The sequence below is a fragment of the Erinaceus europaeus genome, chromosome 17 (assembly GCF_950295315.1).
Source record: "Erinaceus europaeus chromosome 17, mEriEur2.1, whole genome shotgun sequence".
NCBI lineage: Eukaryota > Metazoa > Chordata > Mammalia > Eulipotyphla > Erinaceidae > Erinaceus > Erinaceus europaeus.
The window spans coordinates 44973472-45000743 of record NC_080178.1 but is presented as its reverse complement, the minus strand read 5'-3'; the positions used below and the strand labels follow the sequence as shown (position 1 = coordinate 45000743).

Genomic DNA, 27272 nt, shown 5'->3' with positions numbered 1-27272 from the left:
CCCACACACAAAAAGTATCTGTTGTAGATCTTCTTTGGAGGAATATCTGTTCAGTGGTTTTGCCTGTTTACAAACTTGGGTTATTTGGTATTTGACACTTTGAGTTGCAGGGGTTCCTTTAAGTTATCATTTTGAATATTAAACCCACATTAGATATATGATTTGCACAGATGTTATCCTATGACATGGGTTGCCTCTGAGGAAGTCACAGATTCTAACTCAACTTAAAAATCTAAGAAAACTTTTTCTTCCTTTCTCTGCTGCTCATTTGCCATCTTTCACTTTTTACATTTTCATTTAACCAGGGTATTGCTCAGCTCCGGCTTGTAGTGGTGTGGGGAGGTGAAGCTGGATGAGAGGCTCTGCATAACTATCAAGCTATCTCTCCATCACTCAATTACCATATCTGTAAATTATAAGTCTTTATTTTTTCTTTTAACCAGAGCACTGCTCAGCTCTGGCTTGTGGTAGTGTGGGAGCTGAACCCTGGACTCTGGAGCCTCAGGCATGAGAGTCTCTTTGCATAACCATTATGCTATTTACCCCCACCCTATACCTCATATTAAAAATACTTTATTTATCATTATTGAATAGAGACTAAGAGAAGTGGAGAGGGAAGAGGGAGAGAAGAGGAGACAACTCCAGAACAGCTTTACCACTTGTGAACTTTCCCCCTGCAGGTGGGGAGCAGAGGCTTGAATGTGGGTCCTTGCACATGTGCATTCAACCATGTGCACCACAGCCAAGCCCCTGTAATTATTATTTTAAATAATTATTTATCTTGTAAGTAATCATAACTTGTTATTTGTCAAAATGTTCTGTGCCAGTTCTGGGATGTGGCACAACGAATAAACTGTTGGGCTCTCAAACATTAGGCCTTGAGTAGTGTGATCCCTGGCAGCACATGTACCAGAGTGATAGCTGGTTCTCTCTCTCTCCCTGCTATCCTTCTCACAAAAAAAAAAAAAAAGTTTTGTACCATATACTTAAATTGCTGATATATTGCATACCACAGTCACAGTCTAACTTGCATGGCTGAGAGTTTAGCTTTCTCCTGAACTAAGATGATGGAGAAAAGTTTTTGAAATGTTAGGTAATGGGTAATGTTCATAATATCACTTCAATTTTAAAACATTTTATTTTATTTTAATGAGAGAAAAATACAGGGATTTTGGGGGTAGCGCAGCAGGTTAAGCACATGTAGCGCAAAGCACAAGGACCAGCATAAGGATCCTGGTTTGAGCCCCCAGCTCTCCACCTTCATGGAAGATGCTTCACAGGCACTGAAGCAGGTCTGCAGGTGCCTTGTTCTCTCTCCCACTCTGTCTTCCCCTCCTCTCTCCATTTCTCTGTGTCCTATCCAATAATGATGAGAAGAAGAATAACTATAACAATAAAAACAAAAAAGGGCAACAAAAGGGGAAAATATGCCCACTGAAAGTCCTATGGCAATATTTTACATATTGAAAAACAGGTTAATAATTATTCTGTATCCAACTGTAGTCAGGAGATAGCTCATGAAATAGATGAGCTTATTGAGTGTGAGTTCCTGGGTTCAAACCAGGTATGAAACAGGAGTACCAGAGAGCACATGGAGAGTGGGAGGAGTGGGGGGAGAGCTCCAGGAATGGTGGCATGGTGCTAGGTGTCTCTCTAGATAAATGGAAAGAAAAAATGGGCTTTGGAGTTTGCTCAGTATGCTCACAGCACAAAGTTTATTCCTCAGGGCACACTAATAAAGAATATGTATATATATATATATATATATATATATATATATATATATATATGTATATACATATATACATACATATACATGTTTGTATATATGTATGCACACACATATATGTGCATATATATTTAAAATTATATATATATGAGAAAACAAAATAAAATTTTCAGACCATCAAAATAGCTCACTTTAATAGTGTGGTGTGGGTGGGGGGAGATAGCATAATGGTTATTCAAAGACCATAATGGTTATGCCTCAGGCTCCAAAGTCCCAGGTTCAATCCCCCACACTACCAAAATCCAGAGCTGATCAGTTCTCTGGTTAAAATAAATAAAAAATAAATAAACAAACAAATAAAAATAGATCATTACTGGGATGCTCTGACATGCCTGGAACCTAGGTTCAAGCCTAGCTCCCTCTGCACTGGAGGAAGCTTTGGTGATGAGTCTATTTGAAAGTCAGGTCAGAGTATTGCAGCCCTGCTGACAAACTTTTAAAGCCTATTTTTTTAAATAAACTTAAAAAATGTATTTACGGTTTAGTGTAGGCTGTGTTCCAATTACTTTACATGTGTGAACTGACTGGATTGGTACAATAACCCTATGAAGCTTATTATCCCTGTTCCATACATAAGGAAACTGGAACAAATTCTAAGATACTTATCCAAGGTCAGCACATGGCAACAGCAAAATCTCATTTGTTTTTTGTTTTCTTTTGTTTTGTTTTTAGAAGTAAATGATCCAACCTTTATTTGGACTGGCAGAACCAAAATTAATGTCCCACTCTGGAGATTATACTTAACTACATTGCATTTCTTTTTCCAGGAGCAAGGACTACAAAAATAAAGATCTTTACAAACAGGTAAGGCATACTTTTATTACTTTCAACAGTTCTTTTCATCTCAGTGAAAATAAGCTAGAGTAACACGATTTTACAAAAATATTTTTTTAAATTTAGTTCTTATTTAAGAAAGGATAAATTAACAAAACCATAAGGTAGAAGGGGTACAACTCCACACAATTCCCACCACCCAATCTCCATATCCCATCCCATCCCCTCCCCTAATAGCTTTCCCATTCTCCATCCCTCTGGGAGCATGGACCCAGGGTCATTGTGGGTTGCAGAAGGTGGATGGTCTGGCTTCTGTAATTGCTTCCCCGCCGAACATGGACATTGACTGGTTGGTCCATACTCCCAGTCTGCCTCTCTCTTTCCCTAGCAGGGTGGGTCTTTGATGAATCGGAGCTCCAGGACATATTGTTGGGGTCTTCAGTCCAGGGAAGCCTGGCCAGCATCCTGATGGCATCTGAAACCTGGTGGTGCAAACTCTAGTGTACTTTTGCTTTCAGGTATCTATTTTGCACTTGTTTATGGGCACGTGTAAACATATGCTCTCTCTTACAGAACCTGGTGTATATCTAGGTTTTGGGACTTTGTTAGAAAGTAAACCACCTGGGATGGAGTTAGAGAATGCTATGAAAGGAAAGGTCTCACCCTAGTAATGAAGCTGAAGGGTTGTCATTCCACACCTGAAGTCTCTGGACACAGTCTGAATGAAGCATGTTGGGGTGGCAATCGTTGCATTGATTAGGTTGCAATCGGTTGATGCATTATTATTTCATATGGATTGGGAGAGGCATGCATTTAAGTGGGCCCTATCCTAAGGTTCCAGGACTGGGAGAAACAAATATAGGCTCTATAGTGGAGATGTGAGGTTCCTGCTACATCAAATTGAAAAGCTTCTGCACATCCAAAGAAACTATCAAACAAACAAAGAGACCCCTCACAGAATGGGAGAAGATCTTCACATGCCATACATCAGACAAGAAACTAATCGCCGGGGAGACTTCTGGAGGTGGAGCTACGAGCAGCAGCAGATCGCTTTCTCTCCTCTCCTCTCCTCTCCCTGATCAACTAGGATACCAAAGGAGACCACCCAGGATCAAAACAAGAGAGGACTAGAATGACCACAGGAACCCACTAAATCACCGGTGAGTACAAACATGTGTGGCTGGTGACAGATAGGAGAGAGAAGCATAAGGAGAGATTAAGTGACTGCTCACAGTCCAGCAGTTTATCAGTTGAGACACCACCTCCAGTCTGCTCCACCAACAAGGGGACAGCTGAAGGGAGGAGAGGACTCCCCAGAGACTCACCAAGTGCAACTCTGAGTCTCCATTGCTACTGCCCTCAGAATCTGGAGCAGCTATAGGGAGGGACACCAGGGGACAGACATCTAACCAGGAAACTCAGGAGACGACCTATACCTCGGTGGCATATCTGAGGGGCTGTGAAAGTCTCTTTGCATAACCACTGGATTATCTCTGCCACACCCTGATTTGTCTCTTGGTCAGGAGTCAGTGATTAAGCTGAAGCCTATTGATATTTTAAAAGCACTCACACTCCCATAGGCTACAGGGAACAAAAAAAAGAGGCTTTTAAATGACTGAGCTCCAACTCAGGGATTAAAATACTATGAAACAACTGTTAACTTCTACCACTGTGAACCCTTTAATCAACTTACTTAGACACAAGTCAATCCAGGCAATAGTGATCAGTAATAGGAAAGGTACTGATAAAGGGAACCCATAAAATAATATATAAAATGGTGAAAATAACAAGAAGAAATATTGGAGAATTGAACCAGGACAAGAGTCCACTAAAAGTCCTCCAGAGGGTGAAGCACAAAATAACGAGTTCAACATCCAAACATTAGCTAAGGAAATAATAACAGGAGTGAGTAAAGAGTGTGAAAAAATTGAAATCAGAAATACAGGAACAACAAATGACACTATGGAAGAAAATACTAATTATCTCATGGTTATTAGAGAGTTGAAAGCTGAAATCGCTGAGCTAAGAACGCAATTAGCTGAACAAGCAAAAACAGTGTAAGAACAGGGCAACAAAATAGATGAACTCCAGAAAACAGTAGAGGGCAGAGAGAATAGAATCAATGAGGCTGAAGACAGAATTAGCAACATTGAGGATGAATTAGAGACAACTAAAAAAGAAGTAAGAGATCTCAAAAAGAGATTAATAGATGCTGAAAACAACAACAGAGTCCTATGGGATGACTTCAAAAGAAACAATATACGAATTATTGGCATACCAGAGGAAGAATGAGAAGGAGAGGAAGAAAGCAGGCCATAATAGCTGAAAACTTCTCTAGTCTAGACAACACCAAAGACATAAAGATTCAAGAAGCCCAGAGGGTCCCAAACAGAATTAACCCAGACCTAAAAACAACAAGACATATCATATTTAGAATGGAAAGGAATAAGGATAAAGAAAGGATTCTGAAGCCTGCAAGAGAAAAACAAAGAGTCACCTACAAAGGAAAACCCATAAGATTAGCAGCAGACTTCTCCATACAAACGCTACAGGACACAAGAGAATGGCAAGGTATCTATCAAGTGCTCAATGAGAAAGGCTTTCAACCAAGAATACTATATCATGCTAGACTGTCATTCACACTAGATGGAGGCATCAAAACCTTCTCAGACAAGCAACAGTTGAAGGACTCAACTATCACCAAGGCTGCCCTAAAAGAAGTTCTGAAAGGTCTCCTATAAACAATCAGACCATCAAAAATAGGACATATGTTGGATAGTATGCCAGCTCCCCCTGGCTTCTGCTTAACCATATGCCTATATAGGGATAGATTTAATCCCATTCAAAGCTTTGGTCTATTTAAATAAATCACTTTTACATTTACATAAAGCACCACACTCCCTCCAGGGCATTGGTGGTTCAGTGATAGGACTCTCGCCTGCTCCGCCCCCTCCTTGTCACACTCTGATTTTCACCAGTCACTTTTTTCTCCACCCTCTCTATATCACATCCTGTTTCCACCCTACCTGGAGAGTATAAAAACAGCTGCTCTTCTGACTAAAGACACTTGGAAATTGCTTTCTGGCTCCGAGAGTTCCAGAGTGTATCTCCTGCGAAGTTAGTGTGGCACGAGTTCCTGATCCCTCTCCCACGCAGCAGCCTAGATCGGCTCCAGTTGAGTTCTCTCCAACCCAGAGAGCACTAGCTCAGGAAGAAGTACCCTCAGGCTATCTCGGCATCTGGCGCCCGAAAAGGGACATGTAAGCAGCAGATTTACAAGAAGACATCCTAGATAAGTACACACCTTTTGGGTATCTGCAATATTCTGTTAAGGCGCAGTGATTTTTTTCTTTCTTATTGTTTTCCTGAGATCTCTCCACCATGGAAAATCTTTTCCAAATTATGCATTCTTTTTCCAGTATACAATTTTTATATATCTGGGACATTTTCTCGGGGCTGCACCTTATATCCTGTTTATCATCATAGCAGCTTTTAAGGGATATATAGGGCAACCTCTCAAAACGCTTAAGGACCTAGAGGTTGAGGTCCAAGAGATAAAGGAAGTGATCATAGAACTTAAGCAGCACCTTAAAAACAAGAAGAAGCAAAGGCCTGTCATGATCCTGACCCACCCTAATTCCTCTGCATCTTGCCCTGAGGCCCCTATTTTGGCATCTTGCCCTGAGGCCCCTATTTTGGCAGACAAGTGTCCGAATTCCCCTTTGGACTCCACAGCCACTTCTTCAGGCACCCCCATTTTGGCAGACACGTGTCTGGAACCTCCTGCTGCCTCCACGGCTGCTTCTTAGCACACACCCATTTTGACAGACACATGTCCGAATTCTCCTGTAGCCTCCAAAACCACTTCTTCGGCCACTTGTCCAGAAGCTTCCACTTTGGTGACTACTCCTACTGCTACACACTTATCAGAGCAAGTCTACACATTTCTGGTCAATGTTGCCCCCAATAGACAAAAACCTCAGGCCTGGTATCCATATTCCGCCACAGACCTGAAGGAACTACGCCAGGCTATCAAGGATGACAGTGTTCATGGCCCATTGACCAGGTCCATTTTACAAGGCCTGCTTCAGAACCTTAATACCCCCCAAGATTGGAGGGATGTAACTCACGCTACGCTCCCAGGTCCCCTCTTCCTGCAATGGGAGGCATTCTTTCGCAAAGAATGTTCACAACAATCGCGGAAAAATATTCAAAATCAGCCAGTGGGGAATTTTGATGCATTGCTTGGAACAGGCCAATTAGAAACAGGGATTCAACAGGCGGAAGCCAAGTTTCCACCGGGGTATTTTGGTCAGGTACGCCTGTGTGCATTAAAAGCATGGGAGCGATTAACACCACCCATGGGAGCAGCCTCAGCCCCCATTCTCTCCCTGCAACAAGAACCTGATGAATCCCTCGCTAAATTCATTGCCAGGGTCCAGTCGAGTTTGGAAAAGAAGATTTATAATCCTGACGCTCGTTTTCTCCTCCTGCGATCCATAGTCTGGGATGGAATGCTTCTGCAATTTCGACAGGCCTGTATCACTCTTAAAAACGAACACCCAGATACTTGGATTCTAGCTACACAGGATCTCAGATCAAGCTCTTTTCAAGGACCTATGTTACAAGCCTATGCAGCTACCTTACATAAGCAAAAAGGGGCTTGCTTTCAGTGCGGTCGCCAAGGGCATTGGTGTAACCAATGTCCAGAAAATAGACCGCAACCCTGCCTCCAGTCAGGGCAACCCTGCCTCCAGTCAGGGCAACTCGGCCTCCAGACAGGGAATCAGAGACCACGAATGCCTTGTCCCAGATGCCAGAAAGGATTTCACTGGAGGAGAGATTGTTGCTCAAGGTTCCATAGGAATGGCACGCCTCTGCCAAATGTAAACAGGGATTTAAACTAGGTGTGGGGCTTCCCTTAGCCACGCCCCCAAGAGGGAAGGAAGCAGGTTGCCCGCTTGGTGCTGTGCCCACCACAGGAATACTCCTAGCTTCTGTCTCTAATCCTGCTGACTTTCATTCCCTAACCCATGTTAATCTTAAAGGTCTTGGAGCTCGATTTCCTGATATTCCTCTGCCACAGTTAAAACATATTCTTGCTACATGTTCCTCCTATACAGGTCTAATCAAAACACCTGCTATTCAAACTCTGGGGGTTAATCCTCGAGGTTAAAAAGCCAACACTCTTTGGCAAATTGATGTTACCCACATACCCAACTTTGGCAAACAAAAATATGTGTTCGTCTCAATTGATACCTTCTCTAAGTTTATGTGGGCTACAGCTCAGACTGGATAAAACTCAAAAAAGCTTATAAGCCATATGCTCTCCTGTTTTGCTGTAATGGGATTACCTCTTCAACTTAAAACAGATAATGGACCTACTTTTACCAGCAAACAATTTAAAGATTTTTGTTCCCTCTGGAACATTACTCATACTACAGGCATTCCGTATAATCCACAGGGACAAGGCATTGTTGAGAGGACCCATCAAACTCTTAAGGCTCAATTAAATAAAGAAAAAAGGGAAATGTACCCCCCCAATATCCAGCTGGCAAAAGCCTTAACTACATTAAACCTCTTTAATATTTACAAAAACTCAGACCAACCTCCTATTATTCTTCATTGGCAAACACCACCCACCCTCCCAGCTATTAAAGTTTAATGGAAAGACTCACTTGATGAAATATGGAAAGGACCTGACCCCCTGTTGACTATGGGGAGGGGTTTCACATGCATTTTTCCACAAAATTACTCCAAGCCTGTTTGGGTTCCTGCCCACCATGTTCGGCAATACCCACATGATGGCGCTGATATCCCTGACTAACAAGAAACACTGCAAGAAGACTGGCTACAAGAGGACTGGCTGCAGGATGCACCCCAGGATCCATAATACAGCATAGCAGAATAAAAAATATATGATTCACAGAACTTTCCCCCCCTAACACCAAATGTCTTGTGCTATGACTGGCCAGTTGTATTTTGTGAGTGAGTGAGTAAAAAAAAAAATTGAGTGACAAAAATTTTTGGATGACCCATTGTGCTCAGAGTACTCTGAAAGTTAACTAACTTTATATAAAACGGCTGGACACAGCCATGGTTTCTGGAGACGTCCAGAAACAGTCCAAAAATTGTTCATTCCCCTTTTTGATTTCTTTTTTAAGTCTTGATATAAATATGAAATGTTTAGTCTTAAACTGTGTGAGTAAAGATGGTTCAACTATGACAGTAGATCTAAATTCGCATTTGAAATGATATGTCTTATTTACAAGTTTTTCTCCTCCTTGGTGTTATAAACTATATGTTTAATACGTGTGTTTCAAGTTTGGTAAACATTAACATAAAGGTTAAATTGTAACTTCGAAGCTACATTCTTACGAGAAGAGGTAAAATCAATTCATTAAAGTAACTGAGTGCTTAAGGTAAAATTCTAAATATTCAATGTGACAATTCATCATCTCCTAAGTTAAAATACAAATCCTCTATACAGGACATTTTTGGAGGATCCCCAAAAATGTCCTGTAAGCTATCTGGAAATTAAACCACAACAAATTTGGCATCAATCTGATATTGTAAATGTACCAAAAAAAATTGTCACTAAAATGTGCTAATTCTAATAACCTGAGTTTGCTTCAAAACCCAATGTAAAAATAGTTAAGAATCAATATATGTGACTTAAATTCGGTATGAAAATTTTGCTATATAGAGACTGCTACATGAGGTCACATAAGATGACCTTTACACGAAATTATAAAGATACCTAAACCAATTATAATCATTGAGTTATCAATTGTAGCAAACTTCTAATTTGTTACAAAGTTTTTTCATAAGTAATTGACTACAGCTATGACAAGCCTTTGCATAAAGAAGCATCTGCTCATATAGAATCCCCAGAAATCCATCTTGGACCCCTGACCTCTGACATCACCCACAATTACAGCCATCCCCCAAAACCCATGATGTGACCTGACACAATCTGTAGAACCTGATTCACAGACTCTAAAGGACAAGACTTTCCTACTGCCTTTCTCTCAACCATCGGTGTCTGCTCTTCCTGCTTCTGTTTCGCCCATCATGTTTTGGCGATTCCAGGTCACTCTCTACAGAGAAGAAAAGTTCCAGTCCTCCTCCATCAAGATAGACATGTGGCATTTATTTCCTGGCCATTGACATTGGACTGATGCTTCTATAGAACTTATTGGACACTCCCTTTATACTGCTGGACTTCTTGAAGAATGACTGTAGCAGTTCATAGAACTTTCCGCCAGTTGACTTGGGATTTTGCAATGCCAGATCACCCCTCTAGCCCCTCAGCTTATCAGGCCCCCACTCCTCCACCCATCAGGCTCACTCTGTCTCTTGCTAATCTTACTTATCCCTCCCTGTCTTGTGCTAGTTCTTTTTGAAGACACTTACACGCTATCATTCTGCTTTCTTCCCAACAGGTTTCTGTTCACCCCTACACTGCTATTCCCCTGACAGAGATGAAGCCTTTTACAGACATTGACCCAGTTATATATGGCCATTAAGTAAGAGGGAGATGTTGGGGGAATTGTGAGGATATGGTTGAGCTTGGAAGGGCTTGAGCCTGAGGGGTGTGTCAAACCTGTTAGTCTCTCTCTCTACGGAGAGATTGAGCAAGGAGGGACAGTAGAACCCCAAAAAGTGTGCCGCTTATCAGTCTCCCTGCCTCACAAAGTGTCCCACACTCCTGATACTATGGCAAATAGTTAAAAAGAAAGGAGGAGATGTTGGATAGTATGCCAGCTCCCCCTGGCTTCTGCTTAACCATATGCCTATATAGGGATAGATTTAATCCCATTCAAAGCTTTGGTCTATTTACATAAATCACTTTTACATTTACATAAATCACCACACTCCCTCCAGGGCATTGGTGGTTCAGTGATAGGATTCTTGCCGGCTCTGCCCCCTCCTTGTCACACTCTGATTTTCACCAGTCACTTTTCTCTCCACCCTCTCTATATCACATCCTGTTTCCACCCTACCTGGAGAGTATAAAACCAGCTGCTCTTCTGACTAAAGACACTTGGAAATTGCTTTCCGGCTCCGAGAGTTCCAGAGTGTGTCTCCTGCGAAGTTAGTGTGGCACGAGTTCCTGATCCCTCTCCCACACAGCAGCCTAGATCGGCTCCAGTTGAGTTCTCTCCAAACCAAAGAGCACTAGTTTGGGAAGAAGTAACCTCAGGCTATCCCGGCAGACATATATCAAAACACTCTAAAACTCTACAAGAATGGCATTAAAATATCTTCACTCCTTGATATCAATAAATGTCAATGGCCTGAATTCACCTATTAAAAGACACAGAGTAGGAAGATGTATCAGAAAACACAACCCAACAGTATGGTGTCTACAGGAAACCCATATAATTCAACCAGACAAACACAGACTCAAAAGTGAAAGGATGGAAAACTATCTTACAAGCCAGTGGCCCACAAAAAAGGGCAGGAACACCTATTCTCATATCTGACATGACAGACTTTAAAATAGATAAGATTAAAAAAGATAGGAATGGACACTACTTAATGCTCAGAGGATCAGTCAATCAAGAGGACTGAACAATTATTAACATCTATGCATCCCATGAGAAGCCATCTAAATACATCAAACTTCTACTGAAAGAGCTACAGCAATATATTAACAGCAACACAATCATAGTAGGGGAATTCAACACCCCACTCTCTCAACTTGACACATCATCCAGGCAGAATATCAAGAAAGACATAAGGGAGCTAAATGAAGAGATAAATAAACTGGAACTATTGGACATTGTCAGAGTCATTCATCCCAAGAAACAGGAATACACATTTTACTCAAATCCACATGGGTCATTCTCAAGGACAGACCACATATTAGGCCACAAACACAGCATCATTCAACTCAAGAGCATTGAAACCATCCCAAGCATCTTCTCAGACCAAAGTGGAATTAAACTAACACTTAACAATCAACAAAAGATTAGTAACAGTCCCAAAATGTGGAAGCTCAACAGTACACTTCTTAACAACTTCTGGGTCAAAGAAGAAATAAAGGAAGAAATCAAAATGTTTCGAGACTTCAATGAAAATGAAGACACAAGCTATCCAAATATTTGGGACACAGCTAAAGCAGTACTAAGAGGGAAGTTCATAGCTAAACAAGCACACATTAGGAAACAAGAAAAAGCAAAAATAAACTGCCTGATTGCACATCTTAAAGACCTAGAAAAAGAAGATCAAAGTAACCCTAAAGCAACCAGAGGGACAGAAATCACTAAAGTTAGGGCAGAAATAAATAACATTGAGAATAGGAAAACCATACAAAAGATCAACGAAAGTAAATGTTGGTTCTTCAAAAGAGTGAACAAAACCAACAAACCTTTAGCCAGACACACAAAACAAAAAAGGGCGAAGACCCAAATAAATCAGATAGTAAATGAAAGAGGAGATATCGCAACAGACACCACAGAAATTCAACATATCATGCGAGGCTTCTATGAACAACTATATGCCACCAATCTAGAGAACCTGTAAGAAATGTACGATTTCCTAGATACCTACCAACTTCCAAAACTAAGTAAAGAGGAAGTGGATAACATGAACAGGCCCATCACAGCTAATGAAATTAAAACAGTTATCAAAAAGCTTCCCAAAATAAAAGTCCTGGACCAGACGGTTTTACCAATGGATTCTACAGAACATTCAAAGAAGAACTAATACCTCTACTTGTAAAAGTCTTCCAGAGGATTGAAGACAGTGGAATACTCCCTTCCAGCTTCTATGAAGCCAACATCACTCTGATACCAAAAGCAGGCAGGGACACAAACAAAAAAGAAAACTCCAGACCAATATCTCTGATGAACATAGATGCAAAAATATTGAACAGAATTCAAGACAACGAGATACAGCAGTATATCAAAAAGATTGTTCATCATGACCATGTGGGGTTTATCCCAGGCATGCAAGGTTGGTTTAGTATACATAAATCAATCAATGTGATCCACCACAACAACAAAAGCAAGACCAAAAACCACATGGTCATATCAATAGATGCAGAGAAAGACTTTGCCAAAATACAACATTCCTTTATGATCAAAACACTACAAAAATGGGAATAGATAGAAAATTCCTGAAGACAGTGGAGTCTATATATAGCAAACCTACAGCCAACATCATACTCAATGGTGAAAAACTGGAAGCATTTCCCCTCAGATCAGGTACTAGACAGGGCTGCCCACTATCACCATTACTATTCAACATAGTGTTGGAAGTTCTTGCCATAGCAATCAGGCAGGAGCAAGGAATTAAAGGCATACAGATTGGAAGAGAAGGAGTCAAACTCTACTTATTTGCAGATGTCATGATAGTATACATGGAAAACCTAAAGAATCCAGCAAGAAGCTTTTGGAAATCATCAGGCAATACAGTAAGGTGTCAGGTTACAAAATTAACATTCAAACGTCAGTGGCATTCCTCTATGCAAACACTACGTTAGAAGAAATTGAAATCCAGAAATCAATTCCTTTTACTATAGCAACAGAAACAATAATATATCTTGTCGTGCTGAGCTTCACTGACAGGAGACAGACGGCCAGGGACTCATGGCTGAGCTGTACACAGTATCTCTTTATTCATGCAGGACTCAGCACTATCTAAGCCAAGCTATGCTAAACTAAAAGGAACAATCCTGTCCTATATATACTTTCCAAGTAGGGTGTGAACAAGATGTGATGTAGAGAGGGTGGAGAGAAAAGTGACTGGTGAAAATCAGGGTGTGACAAGGAGAGGGGGCGGAGCAGGTGAGAATTCTACCACTGAACCACCAATGCCCTGGAGGGAGGGTGGTGCATAGTTAGTGATTTATGTAAATAGACTGCAGCTTTGAGTGGGATCAGACCAATCCCATACAGGCATACCAGTGCTTGGTTAAGCAGGACTAGAGACAGAAGACGGGGGAGCTGGCATACTAGCCAACAATATCTAGGAGTAAATCTAACCAAAGAAGTGAAATACTTGTATACTGAAAATTATGAGTCACTACTCAAATAAATTGAAAAAGACACAAAGAAGTGGAAAGATATTCCATGTTCATGGGTTGGAAGAATTAACATCATCAAAATGAATATATTACCCAGAGCCATCTAAAATTTAATGCTATACCCATCAAGAATCCAAGCACATTTTTTCGGAGAATAGAATGCTAGAAAAGTTTAGCTGGAACCAGAAAAGACCTAGAATTGCCAAAACAATCTTGAGAAAAAAGAACAGAACCAGAGGCATCACACTCCCAGATTTCAAACTGTATTATAGGGCCATTGTCATCAAAACTGCTTGGTACTGGAACATGAATAGACACATTGAGCAGTGGAATTCAGAGCCCAGAAATGAGGCCCCACACCTACGGACATCTAATCTTTGACAAAGGTGCCCAGTCTATTAAATGCGGAAAACAGAGTCTCTTCAACAAATGATGTTGGAAACAATGGGTTGAAACATGCATAAGAATGAAACTGAATCACTGTACTTCACCAAATACAAAGGTAAATTCCAAGTGGGTCAAGGACTTGGAGGTTAGACCAGAAACTATCAGATACTTAGAGGAAAATATTGGCAGAGCTCTTTTCCGCATAAATTTTAAAGTTGCCCAACTCAACAACAAGACAACAAATAACCCCATCCAAAAATGGGGGGAGGACTTGGACAGAATATTCACCACAGAAGAGATTCAAAAGGCCGAGAAACACATGAAAAAATGCTCCAAGTCTCTGATTGTCAGAGAAATGCAAATGAAGACAACAATGAGATATCACTTCACTCCTTTGAGAATGTCATACATCAGAAAAGGTAACAGCAACAAATGCTGGAGAGGGTGTGGGGTCGAAGGAACCCTCCTACACTTCTGGTGGGGATGTCAATGGTCCAACCTCTGTGGAGAACAGTCTGGAAAACTCTCAGAAGCTAGAAATGGACCTACCCAATGACCTTGCAATTCCTCTCCTGGAGATATATCCTAAGGAACACAACACATCCATCCAAAAAGATCTGTGTACACATATGTTCTTGGCAGCACAATTTGTAATAGCCAAAACTTGGAAGCAACCCAGGTGTCCAACAACAGACGAGTGGCTGAGCAAGTTATGGTATATATGCACAATGGAATACTACTCAGCTGTAAAAAAATAGTGACTTCACCGTTTTCAGACAATCTTGGATGGACCTTGGAATAATCATGTTAAGTGAAATAAGTCACAAACAGAAGAATGAATATGGGATGATCTCACTCTCAGGCAGAAGTTGAAAAACAAGATCAGAAACGAAAACATAAGTAGAACCTGAAATGTAGTTGGCATATTGCACCAAAGTAAAAGACTCTGGGGTGGGTGGGTGGAGAGAATACAGGTCCATGAAGGATGATAATTGACATAGTTGGGGTTGTATTGTTAAATTGGAAACCGGGAAATGTTATGCATGTACAAACTATTGTATTTACTGTTGAATGTAAAGCATTAATTCCCCAATAAAGAAGTAAATTAAAAAATTTAAATATTATTATTTATTATTATTGGAAAGACAGAGAGAAATAGAGAGGGGAGGAGGAAATAGAGAGGGAGAGAGACAGATACACCTGCAGCACTGTTTCATTACTTGTGAAGATTTCCCCCTGCATGTGGAGCCAAGGGCTTGAACCCATGTCCTTGTACACTGTGATGTGTGTGCTTAATTAAAAAGGTGTGTCACTGACTGGCCCTAGTGTCTTCTTTCTCTGTCTCCCTCCCTTTCTCAATATCTCTCTGTCCTATCAAATAAAATTAAAAAATGGCCTCCACGAGCAGTGGATTTGTATTGCCAGCTACCCAACACCAGTGATAACCCTGGGAGAAAGAGACAGAGAGAGACATCTGCAAACCTGCTTTACCACTAGTGAACCATGGAAGCATGCATGGTAATGTGTGCACTTAACTAGGTGTGCCACTGCCCAGCACCCTAAAATCAAAAGAGAGGCTATGTTCACATTCACAGAGTTGTATGTACTTTTATGCCATTAAATTTTGGAAATGTCATGACATATTTTTCCTATGCAAAAACGCATCATGTTTCTGACAACCCAATGTTGACAAGATGACACATATTCTTGTCATCTTTTTACATTTCCATGCCATTAAAAAAAAAAAAAACAGGTTTCCAAAATGCCGTCTAGTTCATACAGCATTTCTGATTAGTAGCTGCAAAAATATGTTAAATATATCTCAACACCAGAGGGGTAGACTTAAAATTTAGCAGGAGGCCCCAAGTTTTACTCCTAACATCACATGTCAGAGTGGTGCCCTGGCTCTCTCTCATGTTAGTATTTTAAAAGCAAAATAAAGAAAATCATAAAATATATTCTGACCACAATGGAATCAAACTATAAATCAATAAGACAAATATAACAAGGGGCTAAAGGTAAATTCATAGCACCAAATGCTTATCTTAGTATAAAGTTTCAACTAGGCAATAAATTCCGACTGAAGAAACTCATATTCCTCCAGGAAGAAGTCCTGCTGCTGTAGCTATCTTCTGTTCTCTGGCACCTGATTTCCACTACAAAGTTCATGCCATGGCAGTTGCCTGAAGTGAGGGAAACAAACTTAGATTCTTTTTTAAAATATTTATTTATTTGTTCATTCCATTTTGTTGCCCTTATTTTATTGTTGTAGTTATTATTGTTGTTGTTATTGAGTCATCCTAGTTGGATAGGACAGAGGGAAATGGAGAGCAGAGGGGAAGATAGAGAGGGGGAGAGAAAGATAGACACCTGCAGACCCACTTCATCACTTGTGAAGCACAGCCCCCCCCCCCCGCAGATGGGGAGCCAGGGGCTCGAACTGGTGTCTTTAAACCAATCCTTGTGCTTTGCGCCATGTGTGCTTAACCTGCTGAGTTACCACCCGACTCTGGACCTGAGATTCAATTGAGATGAGCACTCATGAACTTCTGAAGAATAGAGTAGTGGGCTGACCTCAAGTACAGTGTAAGCATCCAACTCACCCCTTTACCTAATCACTCATTACTCATCTATTTAGAAGAGCTTTTTTTCATCTTTTTAAATTTTATTTATTTATTCCCTTTGTTGCCCTTGTTGTTTTATTGTTGTAGTTATTATTGTTGTTGTCATTGTTGGATAGGACAGAGAGAAATGGAGAGAGGAGGGGAAGACAGAGAGCAGGAGAGAAAGATAGACACCTGAAGACCTGCTTCACCATCTGTGAAGCGACTCCCCTGCAGGTGGGGAGCCAGGGTTCGAACCGTAGAAAAGCTTTTTTCTAAGTATGAAAAGACTGTAGAGTTTACTACAGTAAAAGACAAAGGTATTGGGTTAGGGACATGGCATAACAGTTATGCAAAAAGATGTTCTTGCCTGAGGCACCAAAGGTCCCAGGTTCAATCCTCAGCATCACCATAAGCCAGAGCCGAGCAGTGCTCTGGTTCCGTGAGATAGGGCCTATATTCACATGTATCCATAAATTAGGATAAAAAATTTAAAAAAAAATTAGAGCAGACTATATACCTGAAAGCAAAAGGGCACAATAGTCTGTAGTGAGTCAGTATATGCAGCAAGCAAGCAGAAAGACCTAAAGAGACACCATAAAGTTCCTAATGAAATAGTGTTAGATACCCTCCTCACCTACTTCCTATTATACTTCCCTCAGTCACTCCAAAGCTAACCTTATCAAAGTAAGGACTACAAAAGCTGAATAAAGGCAAGAAACATCGCAAGGAGTGGCATAAGGATCCTGGTTAGAGCCCCTAGCTCCCCACCTACAGGGGAGTCGCTTCACAGGCGGTGAAGCAGGTCTGCAGGTGTCTATCTTTCCCCCTCTCTGTCTTCCCCTCCTCTCTCCATTTCTCTCTGTCCTATCCAACAATGACGACAACAATAATAACTACAAGAACAATGAAAAACAAGGGCAACAACAGAGAAAATAAATAAATAAATAAATAAATATAAAAAATTAAAAAGGCAAGAGACTGGCATACTTTGATGATGACTCTTTAGTCACTATCAGGCCACCCCATCAGCTGGGGCCCTAGTCAGGGAGTCCAGAGTATCCCATACATACATGATAGGCTTAGATCTCAAATAGATTCCTCTCACCATTGCTAATGGTCGTATCTATGAGGAGCAACACTATATACCTCTCTGTGGATCCCCATAGGACCTTGTCCTCAATGTGGATCAAAAACGGTACAGAATGTTTCATCCTCTGAGAGGAGGATGGATAAAATACTCTATGCTACACCTGAGGAAGATGGGTCCTGAAATTGGGGCAGCTTGAAACGCTCCTACTCATGACCACAGAATGTGAGCTCAGATCTATAGGGATGCAGAGGTCACATAGGCTCCTAAGCTGAATATGGGCCCAGGATCAGATCAAATTGATGAGGTTTACAGTCCACAATATTTATACACCTTTCCCATATTTGGGAACTACTCTCTTCCCTGATACAGCTTTCGGGTCCTTTTTCCAGTCATGATATCATCTCCCCAGACAGTAACTTAGATCCACTTTCATGTCAAATGTCATTCTCAGGAAGAAAAAAAAACACAACTAGTATAGTCATGGGTCCTTTGGAATATAACTAAAATAGGCTTACTAGCTATCTACAAAACAGAGACCACCCCAACCCCAAACTCTTCATCTGCACTTTTATAGCCTTTAGGTTCATGATTAGTCAACAATTTGTTTGGCTTTATATATTAACTCTTTTTTCAGCCACCAGGGTCTAGATGCTAACATGATGCCAACCGGACTTCCCTGGACAGATGACCCCATCATCTGGAGCCCCACTTCCCCAGATGACCCCATGTCCTGGAGCCCCACTTCCCCAGAACCCCACCCCACTAGGGAAAGAGAGAGACAGCCTAGGAGAATGGATCAACCTGCTAATGCCCATCTTCAGCAGGCAAGCAATTATAGAAGCCAGACCTTCCATCTTCTGGACCCCATGACCCTGGGTCGATACTCCCAGAGGGATAAAAAATAAGAAGCTATCAAGGGAGTGGATGGGACACAGAGTTCTGGTGGTGAAAAGTTTGTGGAGTTGTACCCTTCTTATGCTGTGGTTTTAGTCAGTGTTTCCTTTATATAAATAAAAATTAAGATATAAAACAAAATAAGGAAGAATGAAATTGCCACATTCATTTGTTTGATCACTTACATAAGGAATGCACAGACCACCAGAGGCTATAAACAAAAATTATTTGGTAGTGATAAAAGCAAGTGATCACTTCACTGGGGGATGAAACTACCTCGATAAATCTAAGCATTGTGGGGCCGGATGGTGGCGCACCTGGTTGAGCGCACATGTTACAGTGCGCAAGGACCCAGGTTCAAGCCCCTGGCCCCCACCTGCAGGAGGAAAGCTCTGCGAGTGGCGAAGCAGGGCTGCAGGTGTCTCTCTGTCTATCTCCCCCTACTCTCAATTTCTGGCTGTCTCTATCCAATAAGTAAATATAATTTTAAAAAATTTAAAAAAAATCTAAGTATTGCAAATGTGGAGTGGGTACATTACACCCGTCTCAGAATTATGCTTGGGCCACATGAAGCTCCAAGGAGGGAAGAGAGAGAGAAAAACCCCATACCAGGAGAAACAGCAGAAAAAAAGTTAAGTTGAAGGGGGGATTCTTCTCATAAGTAGCTCTGTCACTTCACTTTCAAACAAACCTGAAGCCACCCAGTCTGGGAAGTACTGTGACATCAAATGAGTCAGAACACCCAAGTATAAAGAAGTGTACCTATTTCAGTGGAGGGGAATTAACTCAGGGGAAGGGGAGACTGCAAAATGGTTCTGCATAAAATTTCATGCCTGAGTCTCCAAGGCCCCAGGCTCAGTCGTCAGCACTGCCATAAGCCATAGTTGAGCAGTGCAATGGTAGGTAGGTAGGACACACTTAGTATTTAAAATTATATTATGAGGGAACAAGAGAGAGTTCATCACACAGCGCAATGCCCCGATCTGAAGCCCAGCACTATATGGTGGGTACTATGGAAAAAGGAGCTCTGGTGCTGCGGTGTCTCTCCTTCTATCAGAACAAAAAAGCATCCCATTCAAGTGCCAATTAGAAGGGACATATGCACCTCTATGTTCACAGCTGCGTTATTCAAAATAGCCAAAGTGGAAGCAGTCTGGATGACCCTCATCAGATGACTGGCCAAAGAAGTTATGACATATATATTCAATGGAATACTACTGTGCAGTTAAAAAGATGATATTGTGTCCTTTGGGACAAATGGATGGAACTGAAGGTGATTATGCTTAGTGAAATAAGTAAACAGATGAAAGAAAACTACCAGATAGTTTCACTCATATGTAGAATTTAGAGAACTGATTTACATGAACTTATCAAAGGGTGGGGCATCCAAACAAAACAGAAGCAAGGAAACTGTTAAGAATTAAGAGAACTACAGTGGTTAGCTTTGGGAGGTGGAAGGGTGGACATGGTATGGAACTATAAAGTGTATATCTTATAATCTTGTAATTATAATATTAATAACTATTAATAGTAAGTAACTTAAACCCAGTTCCTTAACACACAAACCTGTATTATGTCTTGGGTTGCAGGAAAAGTAATGAAGTACTTTTCTATGTAAAATGTGTCATGACTTTTCTGACAACCCCACAAATATCATTAAAAAACACTATCAAGCAAGAATTAACATCATTAATGTGAATATACTACCCAGAGCCATCTACAAATTTAATGATATCCCCATCAGGATCCCAAACACATTTTTAGGAGAACACATATTACAAATGTTTATCTGGAACCAGAAAAGACCTAGAATTGCGAAAACAATCTTGAGTAGAAAGAACAGAACTAGAGGCATCACACTCCCAGATCTCAAAATTGTATTATGGGGTCACTGTCATCAAAACTGCTTGCTAATGGAACATGAATAGACACACTGCCCAGTGGAATAGAAGTGAGAACCCAGAAGTAAGCCCCCACATCATGGACATCTAATCTTTGACAAAGGTGCCCAGACTATTAAATGGAGAAAGCAGAGTCTCTTCAACAAATGGTGTTGGAAAAAATGGGTTGAAACATGCAGAAGAATGAAACTGAATCACATAACAATAGTTTAATAATCAAAATATATAAATAGCTTGCCAAACTCAACAACAAGAAAACAAATGACCACATCCAAAAATGGCGAGAAGCCATGGGCAGAATATTCACAACAGAAGAGACTCAAAAGGCCATGAAACACATGAAAAAATTCTCCAAGTCTTTGATTGTTAGAGAAATGCAAATAAAGACAACCATCAGATACCACTTCTCTTCTGTGTGTATGTCATACATCAGAAAAGATAGCAGCAACAAATGCTGCAGAGGTTGTGGGGTCAAAGGAACCTTCCTGCACTGCTGGTGGGAATGTAAATTGGTCCAGCCTTTGGGGAGAGCATTCTGGAGAACTCTCAGAAGACTAGAAATGGACCTGCCCTACGATCCTGCAATTCCTCTCCTGGGGATATATCCTAAGGAATACAACACACCCTTCCAAAAGATTTGTGTTCACAGAAGCACAATTTGTAATAGCCAAAACCTGGACACAACCCAGGTGTCCAACAACAGATTAGTGAATGAGCAAGTTGAGGTCTATGTTCACAACGGAATACTACTCAGCTATTAAAAACAGTGATTTCACCATTTTCAGCGCATCTTGGATGGAACATGAAGAAATCATGTTAAGTGAAATAAGTCAGAAACAGAAGGATGAATATGGGATGAACTCACTCTCAGGCAGAAGTTGAAAAACAAGATCAGAAGAGAAAACACAAGTAGAACCTGAACTAGAGTTGGTGGATTACACCAAATTAAAAGACTCTGGGTTGGGGGTGGGGGGAGAGTGTAGGTCCTAGAAAAGGATGACAGAGGACCTATTGAGGATTGTATTGTTATGTGGAAAACTGAGAAATGTTATGCATGTACAAACTATTGTATTTACTGTGGTATGCAAAACACTACTCTCCCAACAAAGAAATAAAAAAAAGAGCATGGATCAAGGGTTGGGGGTAGACAGCAAATGGTTATGCAAAGGTACTCTCATGCCTGAGGCTCTAAAGACCCAAGTGCACTCCCTCATACCACCATAAGCCAGAGCTGAGCAGTCCTTTGGTAAAAAAAAGAATATGGAGCAAAAACCAAGAAACTTCCTTCAGGTTTTCACCTGTAAGATAAAAACCTCGATTCTATAAGTCAGTGAAGCTGGCAGATTCCATGAGACAAATCATATTCTTTCTTGTAAGGGAAGAGGCCCACAAGGGCCATGCCCAGCTACATGCACCTGAAGGTCACTGCCCTGCAGCTCTCAACTTACAGCACTCAGAACTTCATCTCTGTGCCCTTCCACACTACCAAATATTGCCACCAGAGTGTCTGTCTAGCACAGACAAAAAAAAAAAAAAAAGGTCAAAATCACTTACTGTAGACTTTTATATAGTAATATATAGTAACTTGAAAAGTTTGGACTTTGGGAGTCAGGCGGTAGCGCAGTGTGTTAAGTGCAGGTTGAGCAGAGCGCAAGGACCAGCATAAGAATCCCAGATCTAGCCCATGTCTCCCCCACCTGCAGGGGAGTTGCTCCAGTGGTGAAGGAAGTCTGTAGGTGTTTATCTTTCCCTCCCCCTTTCTGTCTTCTCCTCCTCTCTCGATTTTTCTCTGTCCTATGCAACAACAATTACAACAGCAATAATAACAACGATATGCAACAAGGGAAACAACAGGGCAAAATAAATAATTTTTTTTAAGAAGCTTGGACATCAGCTGTGTAAAGTACAAAAATGGGATTATACTGCAACTTTAAATATTTGTATCTCATGTAAATTTACAGGTATGAGCTCAAACTTTCAAAAGCAGAAAAAAAATATACCTTTAGGTCTTAAAAACATTTTAGAACAGGCAAACATAACTTACTTTTATAGTATGCTTACTTGGCCGTGCACTTTTGAGCCCAGTTTGAGCCCCCAAAGTACTGAAGGAAGCTTCAGTGCTATGACAGTTTTCCTGAATGAGGAGAAATACTTCTGAGGTAGTACTCAGGGGTGCACTGAGGGGGTAAGTGGGAGAAGAGGGGAGAGGGGAGAGGAGAGGGGGGGAAGTGCAATTGCACTACAACTGAACCAGAAACCTACCTTTATGCACTACATTGTTATGGATTAATAATCCTAATTATGCCTCTACATACAGCCACAGCCTGCAGAAGATGGCTGGTATTGCTATCATATGTCCAACCACAAGTGTAAACATTTTCATCAGCCTAAGATATGTCAGTTAACAAGTTACTGTTTTCAAAAAGTAAAAGGGTTATAATTCAACACGTGGAGGTTCTCAAGAACCGATAAAAGTTTCTGACACAGAAGTTCTCATTTCTCTTTACACCATTAGATTTAAACAAGTCTTTTCATCAAAAAGCTACATGGAGGGGTGGCACACAGGGTTAGGAGCACATAGTGCAGAGTGCGAAGACTGGCTCAAGAATGCTGGTTCAAGCCCCAGACTTCCACCTGCAGGGAGGATTGCTTCACAATGGGCAAAGCAGATCTGCAGGTATCTTTCTCTCCCCCTCTCAATTTCTCCATCCTATCCAAAACAAAAACAATAACAATAGCAATAACAATGGAACAAAGATGGCTACCAGGAGCAATGGATTTGGATTTGTAATGCAGGCATTAAGTCCCAGGGATGACCCTGGAGACAAAAAGAAATATCTACAGCATGTGATAAACAAAAGCAATGCCTTCCACTCAATATTTTTTTATTATTTGGCTCTTTGCTGCACTACTCAACTCTGCAGTGACAGCCAGACACTGCTTGTGTACCAATGAAGTTTATTTACCCAAACACTGGCCAGGGCCAGGGAGGCAGCCCTGCAAGCTGCACACCAAGCTTGTATGACTGAAACTCCTGAGGTTCAGCTTCACTCCAAGACACCACCATATGCCAGAACCAGGCAGTGCTCTGATCTCTTCCCAACTTTCACAAAGATCAGTAACTATTGAACAAATCAAGTGGCCATCACCCAAGACTACAGCATACTGGCCCTTGCTGTATTCCAACTAGAGCCAGTCAGAAATAACTGAATGACAAGTCACCGTTCTTCCTTTCTCTTTTAATATTTTATTTATTGTAATGAGAGAGATACAGAGAGAAAGACCAGAACACTGCTCAGCTCTGGTTTTTAACGGTGTTGGAGACTGTACTGGAGACCTGGGAACTATGGGGTTCTCAGGTCAAAAATAAACAAATAAAAAACCAAACATACATATATATACACTCATACACACATATATGGTTAAAAACAGAGCACTGATTAGCTCTGGCTTATGGTAGTGCAGGGGACTGAACCTGGGACTTCAGAGCCTCAGACATGAGAGTTTCTTTGCATAACCCTTATGCTATCTACCCCCCACTGAAATAATAAAATATAAAAATCTGTCTCATGACAGGTTAGAATTATGAATCTCTGCCCTTGTGAAGCAATTACAGAAGCCAAACCTTCCATGTTCTACACCCCGTAATGATCCTGGGTCCATATTACCAGAGAGATAAACAATAGGGACATCTTCAAGGGAGGGAATGGGATAGGGAGTTCTGGTGGTGGGAACTGTGTGCAATTATACCCCTCTTATCCTATGGTCTTGCCAATATTTCCACTTTATAAATGATAAAAAATAATGTAAAAATTAGAAAACAAATGGCTTATAATTCTACAGAAATTAAAAAGAATATGAGAGGGAAAAAAACTCCCCTGAAAATCCAAATAAATATAAAAGTCATTAATACTAGCTTTGATAGGACAATTTTTTAAAAACAAACTAGCCTGAGAGATGGCACAGTGTCTAAAGCCTTGGGATCTCAGGCAAGAGGTGCTGATTTCAATCCTGGTATGCATGTGACTGTAATAATCTGGTTCTCTCTCTCATTGATAAACAAATAAATATTCTTTAAATTTTTATTGTGGGTGGGGGTAGATAGTATAATGGCTATGCAAAAAGACTCTCATGTCTGAGGCTCCAATGCCTTGTACCACTATAAACCAAAGCTGAACAGTGGTATGGTAAAAAATATTAAAATAAAACAAATCAATAAAAGTTATAGTGGAAAGAGACAGAAATTAAGAGGAAAAGGAAGGCAAACACACCCACAACACTGTTTCCGCACTCATGAAGCTATTCCCCCTGTAGGTGGGGGTTGGCGACTTGGATCAGGGTCTTTACACACTGCACTCTACCAGGCATGCTACAACCCAGCCCCAGAAAGAAGAGTCTCTTTGCATAATCATTCTGTGATCTGCCCTCACCTGATAGGACAATTTCTAAAGTACTTCAGTTTTTAGAATATATATATATATATATATATATATGTAAAATTTAATTAAATATATACATATATATATATTAAAATTACTTAATCAGAGACTGAGACTCCAAAACCAAAGCACTGCTCAGCTCTGGCTATGGGTGATACTGGGGTTTCTATCTGGGTCCTTAAAGAGACAGAGATGAATGCCTTTTGTATAATCATTTTGATATCTCCTGAGCCTGTAGCTTTATACAAAAAACAGCCAAGCCAACTACATAAACTTCAAAGACATCACAATTCAGTATTTATGCACACACCTGCATCGACCAGCTCACATCCAGGAAGACTTACTCTTTTGATTCCTACAGTTGCGAACACTAATGGATCCCTTCTTTACTGAGCCAGTTAACCTGAACCCCAAACAGTGGCTGGTTGTGACCCTCCTATAAAATAAACATGAAGCAAAACAAATGAATATTTTAGAAATCAAAAACAGGGTAAGCCACTTGACCATTTCTCCATACAACATTCTTCCAAAATTCTGGAAGCCACTGTTTTATATATCATCACTTTCTGATACCTAAAGAGACTTAACAGTCCAGTTATGACATTTTGAAGAAATTTATTTTATTTATTTAATATTGGATAGAGATAGAGAGTAATTGAGAGGGGAGCAGAGGGAGAGACTGGGACACTTGTAACTCTGCTTTACCTCTTGCGAAGCTCTCCCCCTGCTTGTGGGGGGGACCAGAGGCTTGAACCCATGTCCTTGCACACTGTACTGTGTGTGCTTAACCAGGTGCCCCACCACCTGGCCCCCAGTTATGACATTTTCAAACACTGGCTGCATGGTAACATTTTGTTACAAAGACTTAACTTAGAGGCTTGGTGACAAGTACTTATCTAGAAAACTGCTTGAAACTTGCTTTCTATTTTCTTAAACCATCATAAGATTTTGAATCAAAGTCAGTACTTTTAATGACTCTTCCTCTGTGTGCTTTCCCCCTACACCTCAGTCAGCTTCTCAGCCCTTCTGCTAAAGAATGTGGTCTTCAGGACATCAGTGGGCTTTGGGAGCTCTCCCTCCAGAGCCCTGTAGCAGCCCTAACACACCACATCAGGTATGGGAGTAGCTCCAGTCTTAATTCTGGCAGCGTTTTCCAGTGTCTGCACTCTGCACAAGGTCCAGTGTTTAACAGGGTGGACAACTGAGCAAAAGTTCTGACTCCTCTTTAAGTGGTAATGCTTCTTACCAACTTTCCCAAAGTAACCTTGGTGTAATGGAGGTCTCCCATGCAAACCTAGTGGTCAAACCACTAAGGAAGTGCCCTGATATCTCCCTCTTGTGGACATCATTTTTAGTACATATCAATGTAATGCATATCCCTGCCCTGGTGACTGACTATGCCAGGAAGGCCATAGCAAGAGAATAAGGTCAGCAGTGACCCTCCAAGGACCCTAGCACACTAAGACAAAAGATGGTACCCAAGAATGACTCTGGTTTCAATAACCCACAGCTCCAAAATGGAAAAGGAACAGATGTAGAGGAAAACACCTAAAAGCACCAGTCAACCCTCCCTCTTATCAATAGAATCTACTGAGGAAGCAATTTTCACCACCCCCAGGGTTATCGCTGGGATTCCGTGTCAGCACTACTAATCCACCTCTCCCAGTGGCCATTTTTTGTTTTCATTTTTTCCCCAGTTTGACAAGACAGAGAGAAATAGAGAGGGGAAGGCGAGATAGAGAATGGGAGGGAGAAATATGTGCTTCACTGCTTGTGAAGTGTGACCCTGCAGGTGGGGAATGTGGGCTCAAACCTGGGTCCTTGAACTTGCACTTGGAGATAATGGGCACTAAATCAGGTGTGCCACCACCAGTCTCCCCTGAGGGCATAATTACTTATGTAACCTAGTCTGTCTTCCCCAAATACTCAACAATCAAAAATGTATTACATTTATACCCTCTCCTTACACACACACTCTCACCCCCCCCACACACTTGTTTTTACTTCTGCTCAGCTCTGGCTTATAGTGGTGCTGGAGAGTGAACTTGAGATCTTTGGAGCCTCAGACATGAAAGTCTCTTTTGCATAACTATTACGCTATCTCCCCAGCCCACATTTATACCCTTTTCTTTGAAAGCAATCACAAGCAACAAACAAAACATATATGTATGAACTGCACAGAAATATCACTCGATTCATAGAGACTTAAGGTTAAATGGTCAACTATTTTTACAAACAAGTGCTCCTTATATTTTTTAAGATTTTTATCAAAAGAGTAACATTTCCCACAATAGCTAATTTGAATAAAAACATAGACAAAATAGTCTGCTGTGCCAAGTATTACCCATTTAAAACAA

General features: G+C 40.9%; 1 protein-coding gene, 1 non-coding gene and 1 pseudogene across 2 annotated transcripts in view; all 3 read right to left on the bottom strand.

Annotated features, from left to right (window-relative positions):
* Window positions 1-27272, bottom strand: part of LOC132533722 (polycomb protein EED-like) — a 385841-nt gene that overhangs the window by 216330 nt on the left and 142239 nt on the right.
* The window catches only part of LOC132533990 (polycomb protein EED-like), a 474032-nt pseudogene that overhangs the window by 444098 nt on the left and 2662 nt on the right, over window positions 1-27272 (bottom strand).
* LOC132534169 (small nucleolar RNA SNORA3/SNORA45 family) lies at window positions 26287-26416 on the bottom strand. The gene has a single exon (XR_009545842.1). It is a non-coding gene; the product is annotated as a small nucleolar RNA SNORA3/SNORA45 family (small nucleolar RNA).